This window comes from Monodon monoceros, unplaced genomic scaffold, assembly GCF_005190385.1.
Source record: "Monodon monoceros isolate NGI ecotype Baffin Bay Population unplaced genomic scaffold, NGI_Narwhal_1 Super_Scaffold_12, whole genome shotgun sequence".
NCBI classification, from domain to species: Eukaryota; Metazoa; Chordata; class Mammalia; order Artiodactyla; family Monodontidae; genus Monodon; species Monodon monoceros.
The window spans coordinates 49,526,357-49,541,851 of record NW_021703768.1 but is presented as its reverse complement, the minus strand read 5'-3'; the positions used below and the strand labels follow the sequence as shown (position 1 = coordinate 49,541,851).

General features: G+C 35.3%; 1 protein-coding gene across 3 annotated transcripts in view; it reads right to left on the bottom strand.

Moving 5' to 3' along the window:
* KIF2A (kinesin family member 2A) overlaps positions 1 to 15,495 on the bottom strand; it is a 69,159-nt gene that overhangs the window by 34,966 nt on the left and 18,698 nt on the right. The window lies entirely within an intron of this gene.

Here is a 15,495-nt window from a genome sequence, read left to right as displayed (position 1 = left end):
AAAGTTTGGGAAATACTAATTAAAAATGTTCTCTAAATCCATTCCACTCCTTACTTCCTTTGACGACTACAGTATTTACCATCTATACAGAGAAGACGTTATATATTATGTATTAAACTTGTTTTCTCTCTCCTAACAGACTGTGGATCTTACCTGTTAATAACTATAGATTTAAATATTTTACATTTTTACATAATATTCCATTATGTTTATCACAACTTATTTAATACCTATTGATGGTCAGTTAGGTTTGTGCAACTTTTTTTACTATTATAAACATTGCAAAAAATACTATTACACATGCTGTCATGCACTTGTCATCGCACAGATCAACAGATATATATATATATATATATATATATATACACACAGGAGTATGAGTACTGCGTGTATATGTGTATTTTTTCACTTATTTCATCTGTTTTCATCTTACCCACCCATTTGATTATTAGTCAAGTAAGGATGGGAACTATCTGTTATATATCTGCATCTTCAATATTATGTAATAAAATGCTGAACATATGGAATTTTCATATGTATTTCCTAAATGAAATCATTGAGGCATCTATAATTTATATTAGAATAATTTACAGCTCTAAAATCTTTTTAAAATCCAGATATATAGTATATAAAACAATGTTATTGTAATAACAAGGCATACGGTATCTTTAAAGAAAATATGAATACTAATAATTTTATAAGTATTACTGTCTATGTATGAAGTTACTGTCAATCAATATTTTTTCTATATGGGCTCATATAAAAATTTGAAGACGAAATAAATATAATCTTGTTAAAAATTCAAACTTTGAAGATTTAAGTACATACTCTCAGCTTTAATACTGGTGCTTTTTTATGTTTTTTGTTTGTTTTGTTATAAATTTTATTTATTTGGTTAGTTAGTTTTGGCTGAGTTGGATCTTCGTGGCTGCATGTGGGCTTTCTCTAGTTGCAGTGAGCGGGGACTACTCTTCATTGCGGTGCACGGGCTTCTCACTGCAGTGGCTTCTCTTGTTGTGGAGCACGCTCTAGGCATGCGGGCTTCAGTAGTTGTGGTGCATGGGCTCAGTAGTTGTGGCTCGTGGGCTCTAGAGCACAGGCTCAGTAGGTGTGGTGCACGGGCTTAGTTGCTCTGCAGCATGTGGGATCTTCCCGGACCAGGGATCGAACCATGTCCCCTGCATTGGCAGGCAGATTCTTAACCACAGTGCCACCAGGGAAGCCCTGGTGCTTTTTTAAAAGCTAAAATATGTACTGGCAATCTTTCCATGACAGATCAACATTAATTTTAACAACTTCATAGCATTCCATAAAAGGAATGCATCATAATTTATTCCTTTACTAGAAGTAATTTAAATTGTTTCCAATTGTTTGCCATTACAAGATGCTGCACTGAGTATATGTACATAGGTGTGACTGTTTTCATAAATAAAATTTCTAGAAGCAGACTGGGTTAAGGAGATTGAAATTTTGATAGATATTTGAAAATTGCTCTCCATTTATATTCCCATCAACAATGGGACCTATTCCTCCATACCCTATCAACACTGAGCATCATCAATTTAAAATACTTTTACCAACATGATAGACTAGATCTTTCTTTAAGCTACTACTTTGTGAGCACATATATGTCAGAGACTGGCTCATTTAATCTACATTGGTTCATTCAACATAACAAACATACCTATGAAGTGGCTACCTCCCTTTTTAAAATGAAGGAACTGAAGCTCATGGTTATACAGCTAATAACTAACACGGATTTGAACCTCAGTCAGATGCAAAAGCACTTGCTATTATTACTATGCTTCTCTTCTCTCCTAAATCAAGCTGATGAGGAAGAAGCCTGTGTGGCTTAAATTCCAAATACCCCTGTAAAAATTCATGAACTGTAGCATAGACTCTCAACCCTCACTGTGCACCAGAAACTCCTAGGGAGACTTTTTACAAAATAAAATGATGATGCCCGAGTTTTACCCCAGATACTGTCATTTCTCACCAGTTCCACGGAAATCACCTTGTTGTAAGCCACCAAGGCCTTGATCTTGGATTACTGCAATTCTCTCCCAACTACTCTCTCTCTTCTACCAGATTTGCCCTACTGCCTATTCTCCATAGAACAGCCTAAACATTCCTGGTAAAAACTAAGTCAGATTATTCCTTTGCTCAAAACTTTCCAGTGGCTCCCCATCTCACACAGAGTAAAAGCCAAAGGCCTTTTAATGTCATATAACAAAGACCTACATGATCTGACCCCTCATTACCTCTGTGACCTTGTTCATCCCTGACTATGGTAATTCTCCAGTTTTACTGACTGATCCCTATCTCACACAGTATTCTCCCTCCCTCCAAAATAGTTCTAAGTGGGTCAAGGACTAAAATGTGAAAGACAAATGTAAAAGCAACTGAGTGACTGGCGGTGCCATTTACTCAGATTAAGTGTACCTTAGAGGAGAAGCAAGTGTCGGGGGTGGGGAAACGATGAGCTGGAAAAGACTGAGAGGATTCAAGGAAGAGGATTAAAAAAAGGGAAATCAGATAATGCTCACTGAAATTTGATTTGGACAGAAATCAGGTAAATAACCAGTACAAATAGTATATGTCAGTTGGGTCCTCTGGGAAGCAGATGTTGAGACAGCTATGAGGACAAGAGGTTTATTGTGAAAGATAAAAGGAGAAGGAAACAGGACTGGTCATGGAAAACTTTCAGACCATGATGCCTATCTGAAACCTCTGAAAGAAAGGGGACATAAAGCAGGATTGAGCAAAGAAAGCCTCAGACCTTGATGCGGATCTGACAGTCTTGGCCAACCCATCAGGGAGCTCCAGAGCAAAGACTGACCATTAGAGGAGTGCCACACTGGGCCTAGTACTCACACCATGCTCAGTCACTAGCTGGAGGTTTCCCAGGAAACACAAGGCCTCAGCTCAAAAACTATGGAGCCTTGAAGATATTAACAGCTGAGGCTGTCAGCTAAATGTACTCCCTGAAACTGAAGAAGTTTTTTTCAAAGGGAGATCCAAGCAGTGTATCTATGATTGCCACAGGATGTGAACAAGAGAAAGATTGAGTTTAACTGGTAATGGAAGCAGAGAGTAGACCCCAGAGAGCCATGAGCTGCCCTGCTATCCAGCATCACAATCTAAGAGGAGCTACCATCTCCATAACACGAGTAGTGAGGCTGAGACCCAACAGCCACTCCTCCCCCACCCCACCACCCTTGGCAGCCTCACAACAGTAACACCCACTAGTGGGGACAAGAAGATTATTGCTACAAAGGTTTTGGGAAAAGTGAAGTGGTTTAATATAACACATTGACACGATTTCATCATAGGAAATGACTCCAAAGAAGATGCATTTGAACAATGGACTACCATAAAGAATAACTTCCAGTAGGAAATGGAGAGGCTGTGGTTGAGGTTGTTGAAAAGTACAGATAGAGGTCTCCATGCAATTCCCAACAGAACTACCACAATAATGAGAATAGAGAAAAGCACATGCATGTTTCAAAAGGCAAGACCAACACCACCATTCTTATTGTTAAGCATCTAACACAATATTCCAACATTCCTAAGGAGGGAGAAGTGACTTAGTGTACTGATACTAAGTGTGTGAGGAGAGGCAGACCAGTGGGACAATGTCTGTATTAGGATCACAGATTACGATTTCACAGGGACTTTAATCTCGAAAGACAGCCTTAGAGAGATCAGTAAGGAAAAGGATAAAGAAAATCACGGAGATAACACCCAGTACCAGCAGTCTTCTCAACAATGGTATCTCCACAACTTCCATTACTAATGCAAACACCCAGAAAGCCTTAAGCCACAAGTCAGGAGAGTCAAAAGCAGCTGATCCACCAGTTAAGATGAAGCTCTAGACATCTAGTAGGGCAGGACTGAGAAAATGTTGGCTTATCTCTACCATAGTCCAGTTTACTCAACCAACAAGAAATGAGTGTGTTGTTTATGGTTTCCTTTGCTGTGCAAAAGCTTTTAAGTTTCATTAGGTCCCATTTGTTTATTTTTGTTTTTATTTCCATTTCTCTAGGAGGTGGGTCAAAAAGGATCTTGCTGTGATTTATGTCATAGAGAGTTCTCCCTATGTTTTCCTCTAAGAGTTTGATAGTGTCGGGCCTTACATTTAGGTCTCTAATCCATTTTGAGCTTATTTTTGTGTATGGTGTTAGGGAGTGTTCTAATTTCATTCTTTTACATGTAGCTGTCCAGTTTTCCCAGCACCACTTATTGAAGAGGCTGTCTTTTCTCCACTGTATATTCTTGCCTCCTTTATCAAAGATAAGGTGACCATATGTGCGTGGGTTTATCTCTGGGCTTTCTATCCTGTTCCATTGGTCTATATTTCTGTTTTTGTGCCAGTACCATACTGTCTTGATTACTGTAGCTTTGTAGTATAGTCTGAAGTCAGGGAGCCTGATTCCTCCAGCTCCATTTTTCGTTCTCAAGATTGCTTTGGCTATTCGGGGTCTTTTGTGTTTCCATACAAATTGTGAAATTGAGGTGGATGGACCTAGAGTCTGTCATACAGAGTGAAGTGAGTCAGAAAGAAAAAGAGAAATACCGTATGCTAACACATATATATGGAATTTAAGAAAAAAAAAAATGTCATGAAGAACCTAGGGGTAAGACGGGAATAAAGACACAGACCTACTAGAGCATGGACTTGAGGATATGGGGAGGGGGAAGGGTAAGCTGTGACAAAGTGATAGAGTGGCATGGACATATATACACTACCAAACGTAAAATAGATAGCTAGTGGGAAGCAGCCGCATAGCACAGGGAGATCAGCTAGGTGGTTTGTGACCACCTAGAGGGGTGGGATAGGGAGGGTGGGAGAGAGGGAGATGCAAGAGGGAAGAGATATGGGAACATATGTATATGTATAACTGATTCACTTTGTTATAAAGCAGAAACTAACACACCACTGTAAAGCAATTATACTCCAATAAAGATGTTAAAAAAAGAAATGAGTGTGAAATTCCAGCAATAAGAAATGAATAAAAAGACTGGATCTGAATGAACAAATGAAGAGTTAAGTGTTTGCTTTTTGCCAGGGGATCAGGTAACTAGAAATATCTGGAGAACCTATGCAGCATGGAAGGCTTCATTATTTTTACCAAATGATGTCTCTGAAAAAAATTTTCTAAGACTGAATTTTCCCAATATGCTTTTAAAGGTTTTTGTTTGTTTGTTTTATATATGGCTCAGTTGAGATACTCAAATATCTCATTTTTAATTGTAGTAAAAATTTACAATTTGATTTTTTCAAAAGTCAAATGGTAATCACCTGTTAACAAAGGTGTTAATAAAATAAAAAAAGGGACAGATATGAGATTTTTCAAAGGAAAAAATCATTATGATTTAGTGATAAATAACATATAGGTATTATAGGAAAATTTTGAGCCTGGATGACTGGGAAAATGATGCTACTAGTGGTGGAACAATGATATACTTTCTCCTGAGTCTATGCTGTTAATTACAATCATGCACTGGTGTTATTAAGACAACTACAGATACAGAATTACAAGCTCAGAGTTAGAAATATTTCTAATCAGTGTTAGAAATACCTTTCCCTAGAACCTGTGACAATCTTTCCATGTGGCCCTCCAAATACTATCCTATTTCTCTGATTTGAGAAAATTCTTATACTCCATCCTAATTTGTTGTCCTTTGACTCTGATTCTCCATCGACTTTATTGTAAGTTATATCATACACACATCTACACTTTAAAAAACAACAGAGCAAACACCTGTGTACCCACCATGAGCCAGGTTAAGAAACAATACCTTTGAAACCCCGTATGTCCCCCTTCCTAAGTGAACCTCCCACTCCCTCTCCTTTTCCCCTCCACCAGAAGTAACCAATACCCTGATAGTTGAGATAATCATACTGTGGCTTTTCTCTATAGTTTTTTCATTTAAAAATGTAACACACACAAAAATTTAAAGTTTGCCTATTTTTAAACTGTACATAAATAGACACTACTTGTAAGACCTTTTTCTTTCGGACAACACTATTTTTCCGAGATTCACTTATGTTGCTGTTCACTCATTTATGTTTACTCATTTATGTTCACTCATTTTCACCATATATGAATATGCCAAAATTTATCTATTCTACTACTGTTGATGGACATCTGTTTTTACGTTTTTGCTGTTAGGAAAATGGTGCTGTAGGCATTCCTATACATGTGTACTGATACAAATACACAAGTATTTCTGGAATATACAATGAGAAGAAATACAGAGTAGGAACATCTATAACTTTTCTAGTTAGCGTTATGATGTCTCCTATAGTAACTGTAACTGCAAAGATTTGCAATCCAACTAGCAATTACTTCACATTCACAATAATACTTAGTATCTGTCAGATTTAATATATCATATTGTGGTTCTAATTTCTCTGACTAAATGAGGTTATGCCTATTTTGAGTTCCTTTGGCCATTTGGGCCTTTCATGTGTTTTTTAATTTTTTTACTACTTCTCTACAAAAATTCTCTATATATTCTTGCTAATAATCTTCTGTTATATGTTGTACCAAATACTTTCTCCAAAGTTGTGGCTTATCTTTTCAGCTTCTTTATGGTGTCTTTTGATGACTTTGATGGTTTTTGTTTGTTTGTTTTTTTAAGATGTTGGGGGTAGAAATTTAGTAATTTATTTATTTATTTTTGCTGTGTTGGGTCTTCGTTTCTGTGCGAGGGCTTTCTCTAGTTGTGGCAAGCGGGGGCCACTCTTCATCGCGGTGCACGGGCCTCTCACTATCACGGCCTCTCTTGTTGCAGAGCACAGGCTCCAGACGCACAGGCTCAGTAGTTGTGGCTCACGGGCCTAGCTGCTCCGCGGCATGTGGGATCCTCCCAGGCTCGAACCGGTGTCCCCTGCATTAGCAGGCAGATTCTCAACCACTGTGCCACCAGGGAAGCCCCGAGTTTTTAATTTTAATGTAGTCAAATACATATATATATTTCTCAATTATGGCTTTTTATGTCATAAAATTCTTCCTGAGACTCAAGTCATTAAGACAGTTTCTTATATTTTCTTCTAAAGTTTTACAGGACTTACTGTATAGCACAGGGAACTGTTCTCAATACCCTGTGTAATGACCTGTATGAGAAAAGAATCTGAAAAACAGTGGCTATATGTATAAGTATAAATGATACACTTTGCTATACAGCAGAAACTAATGCAACATTGTAAATCAACTATAGTCTAATAAAAAGGTTTTTTAAAATAAAGTTTTACAAAGCCTTTTATATTCAGGACTGTAACCCACTGTCATTTTGATCTTTGTGTATGGTAACACAATTTCCATTTTTTCCCCATGGAAAACAAATTTTTCCAGCACCACTTCCTGAAAAGCCCTTCCTTCTGCTTATCTGCCTCGCCTTATTGTTCTTTAAGATTTTCTTGGATCTTCTTAGTCTTTTGCAGATCTGTATAAATTTTAGAATCAGCTTGTCAAGTTCCAAAAATAAAATAAAAAAACCCTACCTGTTAGGATTCTGATTAGAATTGCATTGAATATTTTGTTTTCGATTTTTACATCATTATCAAGAGTAATACTAGCCAGCAGTTTTTCTTTCTCATACCAACCTTATTCTGGAATAGTTGGTATAAAATAAGAATTATTTGAAACTTGAGTGTTTGGTAGACACTGGCTAAAACCATCTTGGCTTAGGGTTTTATTTGTGAGATGATTCAATTTCCTTAATATAGGATTATTGTAGTTTTCTATTCTTTACTGTTTTGATAATTATATTTTTCTAGGAGATTTATATTAAGTTTTCACATTTGGGGCATAAAGTTGTTCATAATTATGTTGAATGCCTGTGGCATCTGTAATGATAATCACTTCTTATTCCTAATTTTTCAACTTTTTTTCCTTGATAAAATCTCACCTGAGATTTGTCATTTTGTTTTTTCCAAGAACAACAAGGGTTTGTTGAGCCCCTTTACCCTTTATTATATGTTATTAAATACTTAATTACTGCATTTAGTCCTTCTTATTTCTTTCAACTTACTATCGGCATATTTTGCTGGTTCTTAAATTCTTAAGGTGAATGCTTTAGCTCATTCATCTTTATCTTCTTCCTTATAAGCAATTAAAGCTACACATTTCTCTCCAAGAACAGCTTTAGTAGCATCTTAAACATTTTCATAGGTAGTATTTTTGTTATTGTGCAGTTCAAATTATTTTCTAATTTTCTTTATTATTCTTTGACTCTCGGTATCCTGTTACTGGTTTCTAAAGGTGAGATACATCACCAATCAGAACAGATAAAGCCACAGATAATTGGTATGACTTACCCAGTGCACAGTGGCTGAGTATCACCCCTGTATTTCTACCTTAATGACACTGGACTGCCTCCTATGGAGGAAAATTTCCTATAATCTTACCTCTGGGAAGCAAATCAGCAGGAATTTTTGATCAGCATCTTTAAAGAGGAGCCACAAGTCTTTGTCTTCAAAGAGTGAACCTGACTCTGGTTCTTTTTGTTTTTTAGTCCCCCATCATCCTTCAGGAGTCAAATTTTTCAGGAGTCATCCTTCAGGAGTCAAACCTTGCCTGCTCAGCCTCACTCATCCCTCAGTATTTCTGATCCATTTCTGCTCCATGGTTATATCTTGTTCTTGAGCTCACTATTCCTTTTTAAAGGTTTTCTCTTATCTGTCTGGGGCAGATGGATGCCAATACATGAACTTTATTATACTATTTTGACCAGAAGTGCCATTTCATCTTTAGTTCCTATTTCATGTTCACAGAAAATGAAAGTGAGATTTGAAAACTGTTAAGTTCACACTATAATATAAAATCAACACTATTATATAAATTAATGATAACTGTTAGTTTCAAAACTCTATTTTTTAAAACTTAAATCTAGAGACAGATTTAAAAGTTTTCAGCTTTACTTCAACCTACTTGTAAAGATAAATTACAGTGTAGAAAATGTCATCTGTTGAGAGTGAAATAAAAAAACAGTTGCAAAGAGTTTTGAGAAATACAGAGAAATCCTGCAGAACATCCCCCCAATCATTTTCCCAGTAGAACACCTCTTGGTTTTTAATACACAAACTTCATAAAAATTATTTCTCAATGTAAGATATTTTGGCCAATATTTAAATAGGAAAAGATTTATATTTGTCCATGCCAAAACTCAATTTGCATTTTAAACAAGAGTGTGCAAAGAAAAGTTCTGAGTTACATTCCAAATATAACTGATAGATGGTCAGAATCACAATTAAAAAAGCATGCCAAGTATCAAAGTGATACAAAACACAGGCATAATACTCAGTGTCAGCCACTTCCTGAGACCGTGTACTTGTCCTAAATGTATTTCCACAGCCTTTTATATTTATTTCATCCTGTTTTCCCCAGTGTTGAATGAGTCCCAAAATATTTAAGAAAATGTTGAAGGAAAATATTGAGGATGGGTAAAAAGCAATTATAATGGAAGAAAAGATTTTACTGTATATGAAATGGATTTGTTACCCTTATTTTTTGTTTGTTAAACATTACAATATTTTACTTATATGTAGGTGAATTTATAGTGTCCGTTACATTTTTGAAATTGGTTAGGAAGTTTGGGTTGATGACTACTGTTTCAATTTTTTCCTATTTAAAATAAAGGCAAACAGATTCCCAGGCAGCATTTTCCACATAAAACATCTGATTTTTAGGAACAGATTCCTGACCTCAGTGGGAGATGAATGTATTGTTTAAAAACAGGATCCTCTTGGTTTCTACTATTGAGAACTAACAGACTTTTACATATAATTAAATCATATGAGAACCACCGTAACTATAAGAAGAAAAAAATCAAGAGTCTATATTTGACCATTTATAACCTAAAAAAATGACAATTTCATATGGTTAAACCTAAGAGAAATGTAAATTTCACCCCAAATTTAGATGTCAGGGTAATTTATAAAAATAATATCTACTAAATCAAATAATGTAAATATATAAAATATTTTGAAATCATAATCTTTATTTCAAAGCCATTTATGTTTAGTTCACTTTAAGAAATATCTTTACATCATTTAAGCCTCAACTTTTCGTTATGGTGAAATCAAACGGAGAAAGTTCACATCTCAAATTTTAAAAATCTGTTAGTAAATATTAAGACAAGTGATTTTTTAAAAAGAAAAATCCCCACAAATGATTGAACAGAAGAACAAACACCTGAATTCAAGCCACCTTTGCCCCAGTGAACAAAAATAACGAATATATGCATTCTATATTTCAGGACTTTCTAATCTTTAAAATTAAGACGGCTACTTAAGATTGCTATTGGTGCTATTTAACTTGCCATAAAATCTCATCTATTTATTTAGCTGTCAAAAACACTTTTACATGTTGACAATTGCCTTTGGTCTTTGAAAACAGGATCCTATTATATGTTTCCTAGTTCACAGCTGAATTCACAGCAGCTGTGAGGATAAGAAATGCCAGCAACCAATTAGGCTGGCATAAACCTTGTCTAGCATATAAAGTATAATTTGGCTGCAAATGCAGAATGCAAGAGCTAAAATAAAGCAGTCAAGAATACTAATAAAATATCATTACAAGTATTTAAAAGTCGGAATATTTAAAATGCTAACAAATATATGTACATTATTAAAAGGATATAGTGGTAGAAGGTAAGGAAAAATATGAAAAAGTGACAATTCTTTTCAGACCCACGCTGTTTTTACAGAGGTTGCAGCTGTTTGTGACATATCTAGGATTACAAACTCCATGTTTTTTTTCTATTTCTAATTACCCTAGAGTTGAGGTATACATAAGCATACGTGCAACAAGTCTTCCTAAAAAGTAAACATTATTTTTATCAGTCCCTCTTGAGCTGTTTCCATAAAATTTTCTTTTCATATTTCTAAAATAGTAAGATGCAAATAAAGTTTTCAAAACTGAAACATGAAAGAATAACACAATTAAAATGATTAGTGAAAATAAAACTTGAATTGTGATTGTTTATAATGGCAATTTACAAACCCTTAGAAGTTAATATCTATTTTTGTTTAAAGTTTGATAAATTTAAAGACACTGACAAAAATCAATGCTTTATAAATATCATTAGCTAAAAATATTAAAAATTTTTTACACAAACTTTGGATAAACCAGTAGTCACTGGTCATTCATGTGCATATAGCCATGCAAGGAAAACAAATCTAGATTATATGCTAATAAATTAAAATAAATAGTTCTCTAGTATATCCTTTTTTTTTTTTTTTTGCAGTACGTGGGCCTCTCACTGTTGTGGCCTCTCCCGTTGCGGAGCACAGGCTCTGGACGCGCAGGCTCAGCGGCCATGGCTCACGGGCCTAGCCGCTCCAGGCATGTGGGATCTTCCTGGACCGTGGCACGAACCCGTGTCCCCTGCATCGGCAGGCGGACTCTTAACCACTGTGCCACCAGGCAAGTCCTAGTATATCTATTCTTGATAAAACATTTAGTAACCTCAGTTTTCAATCAGAATACCACTGCATAATTTGAAAGGCTTTCTTTTTTTTTACTGACTTTTTAAAAAACGGTAATAAAAACTAGTTTTCTCCTCTCTGCAAACAGGGACTAAGAGGAAAAGTATAAATATCCATACTAGGAAGAACAAAAAATTAAATATTACTCTGAATTATAAAATCACACATTCAGAAGAAGTGCTTGGCATGATGTTGCTTCCAGAGGGTGAGTAAAATACATATGCTTACTCAAGTCAAAGTAGTTGGTAAATAAATATCTGAAAGAAGCACTTTCTTCCAAGTCAGTTCCTACCAGAAGAGAATCCTGATAAATTTTCTTAAAACACACTAACCTCAAAACTCTTAAAACTTCATTTCATGTGATTAAAATCCATCTTAAATAGGCTTATTATTTCTTAAATTTTGTATAAAATATTGATTCCAGTAAAATAAATCAACTGTATAGTTATAAGAACCAGTGCCAGTGTAGAATGCAAATTTGAGTGCATCTTTCCAAGTAGAGTCATAGCAAAATGTGTTATGTTAATTAACTTTTGTTGTCTAAGGAGGTTTGTTTTAAAGCTGTCTTTTAAAACATACAATTCCTTTCTTCAACTTATTAAAAGGATGCTCATTCAGGAACATGAAGATATTCCAATGGAAAAAAACTGGGGAAAATGGAGATTTCCACAATGCTGCTTTAAAGTAGAATATGACAATCAAAGGATGTTACTACGAGCATTCTTTGGAAAATGAAAAATGTTAAATACACAGTAATATTCATACATTATTTTTTGTCTTGCCAGTTACCTCAAAGCTGTTTATAATTTATTATTTATATTCTCTACAACAGTAAATGTCAATGTTCCTAGATGCCACTGACCAATAAATGAGGACAGACAATAATCTGGTGATTTTTCAGAGATCATTACAGCAGATCCAGTAGAAGTCACACTCCCGAACTCTGATATCCAGGTTTTGTTAGCTAATCTAAGCAGTGATGAAAAGAATCCTTAACGAGGACTATGTAAGCGTCACACCTTCTTCAACAGCTCTGGTGGAACAAGGAGCCATTAGAGAAGGGCACAAATAATGCCTCAGCTGACAGTGGTTAACAGTGCTGTTGCTGTTTAGTGAATCCCTGGGGAATGTGACTTTGCCAAACATAGAGACCTTTTTGTTTTGGTTTATCACATTTAAGATGTTACTGTTTATAACTAAATTTAAAAGTTTTAGCATTTCCTTTCTTACACTTTAAATACAAAGCTGGAATTCTGAAAAATGGGAATGGTACGGCTAAGAATTTTCACGAACAAAATACAACTTAAAAATGGGACAAACGTCATTAATACTGTAAACAAACTACACATTTTCAAAGTCTTAACTCGTATGTCCATTGTTTTGAAAAAGGATGTGAAAATTCAATACTGCCCAGTTTCTCTGGGCCGACAGGGAATTTCAGATCTTGTTGGGTTTTTACAGCAATGATTGAACCACACTGCACGCTAACAATTTGGGTAAAATTATCATTTAGAAGGGCCCATCATGCAGCTTTTAAGAAAATTTCCATCCTTATTTACCTACATGGATAATAAAAAAAAGTCACAAAGGGGCCATGATCCCATTAAAAAGTATTAAATCACTGTAGTTTCCTGATATTATTATGCATATTTGGGATTGGGGGAAGAGAGGATTTAAAAAGTGTTCAAAACCACTAGTAAAGAAAACATAAAAACTGAATTTCTAAAATCATAAGTTATCTGATTAGGGTTCTAGCTGAACTAGTGAAAATGTAAACAAACCAACCAACATTAGAAAACAGCACTTAAAAAAACTTCATTAAGTTTATTAACTAAAGTTTAATAACTAAATAAATCTCAATACATTTTAATTAAAAGATCATTCTCCTAGGTGACAGAATATCCCAAATACACCTTTATTCATTTGTTTAACGATAAAAGATTTGCAAAGTTTTATAGTGGTGGTGTTAAAATAACATGTTGCTGACAGTCTTTTAGGATACATGCTCCCGAAGCAAGCACTAATCCAATGTTTTGAAGAACTACTTTTCAGATACCTGCTGCATATATTGAGCAATGCTATCTAATTGCTCTCTGGCTTAAACTCCTATTTACTCAAAAGGGAATTCCATACCAATATAGCTGCATTATTCTGTGAACTTTTTATATCTACATGTACATATCATCTTCTGTTATGCTTAAATACATCCTAACAAGAGCTAGGGGTATTTTGGAATGTTTTTCAACCGTTTCCAACAGCAGTAACCCAGGTAATGTAGATCTGTGCATATATTTATTAACAAAATTTAAACATAACTCAGAAAGCTGCCAAAAACATTATAACATTATTTAACATTATAACATTATAAAGCATTATAACATTATTTGTTATAGCAGCCTATGCAGACTAATATGTCCTCTTTCAAATAGTAGAGGACATAATCAGGAAGTAGGAATACAAAGATAAACAGGGCACATTCCCCGTCCTGTGCCAAAATCTCAGTCCATGATTGCAATGTCACTACTTCTCCCAGGAATCTGTCATCACAACCAATCTCTGCTCCACTCTACTATGGAAACCTATGATGGTAGAGAAATTTCTACTTTTAATGCCTGGCCAGTGTGGATTAAGAGAACAGATAATCACTCCTTTAAACCCTTTTACCACTAAGGTAAAATGTGAAATAGCAAATTCAGTGTGGTTGGAGCAAAAGGTATACAAAGAAAAGTAGAGTCATAGAAGCACATAACACATAAACAAATACAGAGTATATGTAGTATCAAAGTTTCATGGGACAGTGTGATTAGGGGAAAAAATTTAAAACAGCTCTTTGGAGAAGGGCAATAATGAAAAAAGGTTTGAAAAACACTGATATAGACAGTACTTAAGGCAAGGAGAGTGGATGTGATCACCAAGAGAATGAGGGTAGACATCCTGGTCTTCAATGTATAGAGTCAGGGAGTTAATGAGATACCAGCAAAGAAGATCAAGAACTTGCCAGAGAAAAATAAGAAAAATCCAAAGAGTAAAGTCCTAAAAGTCAAATGAAGAAGGTATTTCAAGGAAGAGAGAATGAATCAACTGTGTCAAATGCTGTTAACAGATCAAGTATAATAAAAGCAATGTCTAAAAGTGAAAGTGCGATTAAGAGTTATCACTTTTTCAGATGAGAGAAATAACATTCCAATATGCCGATGGAAATAATTCAGTAAAAAAGAAAATATTGATACAGCACAAAGAGAGAACTGATGAAGTAGTAATTTTGGACAGGTGAAAAGGCATAGGATCTAGTGAACAAGTAAAGGAAATTGGCCTAAAATGGGAACAGAAAAAGTTTATCCATGGCAAAGTAAGGCAGGCAGATTTACAGGTGCAGATACTGGTACTTGGTTAGATACAGAAAATTTGTAAAAGTTCTTTTCTGATTGCTTATATTTCTCAGTGGGGAAAAGAGAAGCAAGGTCATCTGCTGAGAGTGTGGGTGAGTAAATAAACACTAAGGATTTTATGACAAAAGTCAGCTAGGAAAGAATGAATGGGCTAGAGATATGATTGCTCATTCAAGGAAAGTAACCATGAATTTAAATTGTGACCAGTAAGCATAATTATGAGTTTTTCCCTTCAGTCATTTTCAGACAACCTAGAAAGGGAAATGAGGTTTAAAACACGTAGAAGGGAGTGATCTGAGGTTTTGCCGATCAAGAGAGGGGGCAAGGGAGTTCAAGTTACACATATAAAGGGAGGGTTTATTAGAAAGTGAGTTCATGAGGGAAAGATAGGAACAATAAAAAGTAGTAGGATTATAAATCCTGGTGGAGTTAAAAGATTAGTGGAGTCAGGATACTAGAGGGAATATGCTGGAAAGACAGAATGGTGACTGAAAACTGGGATGCTTGAAACTGAGATTATGAAGATGTCAGGAATATAGTGAGCTAATTAAGGCCAAGGGTAAGATCACTGGAAGGAAGGAAGGGAGGGAGGGAGGGAGGGGGGGGAAG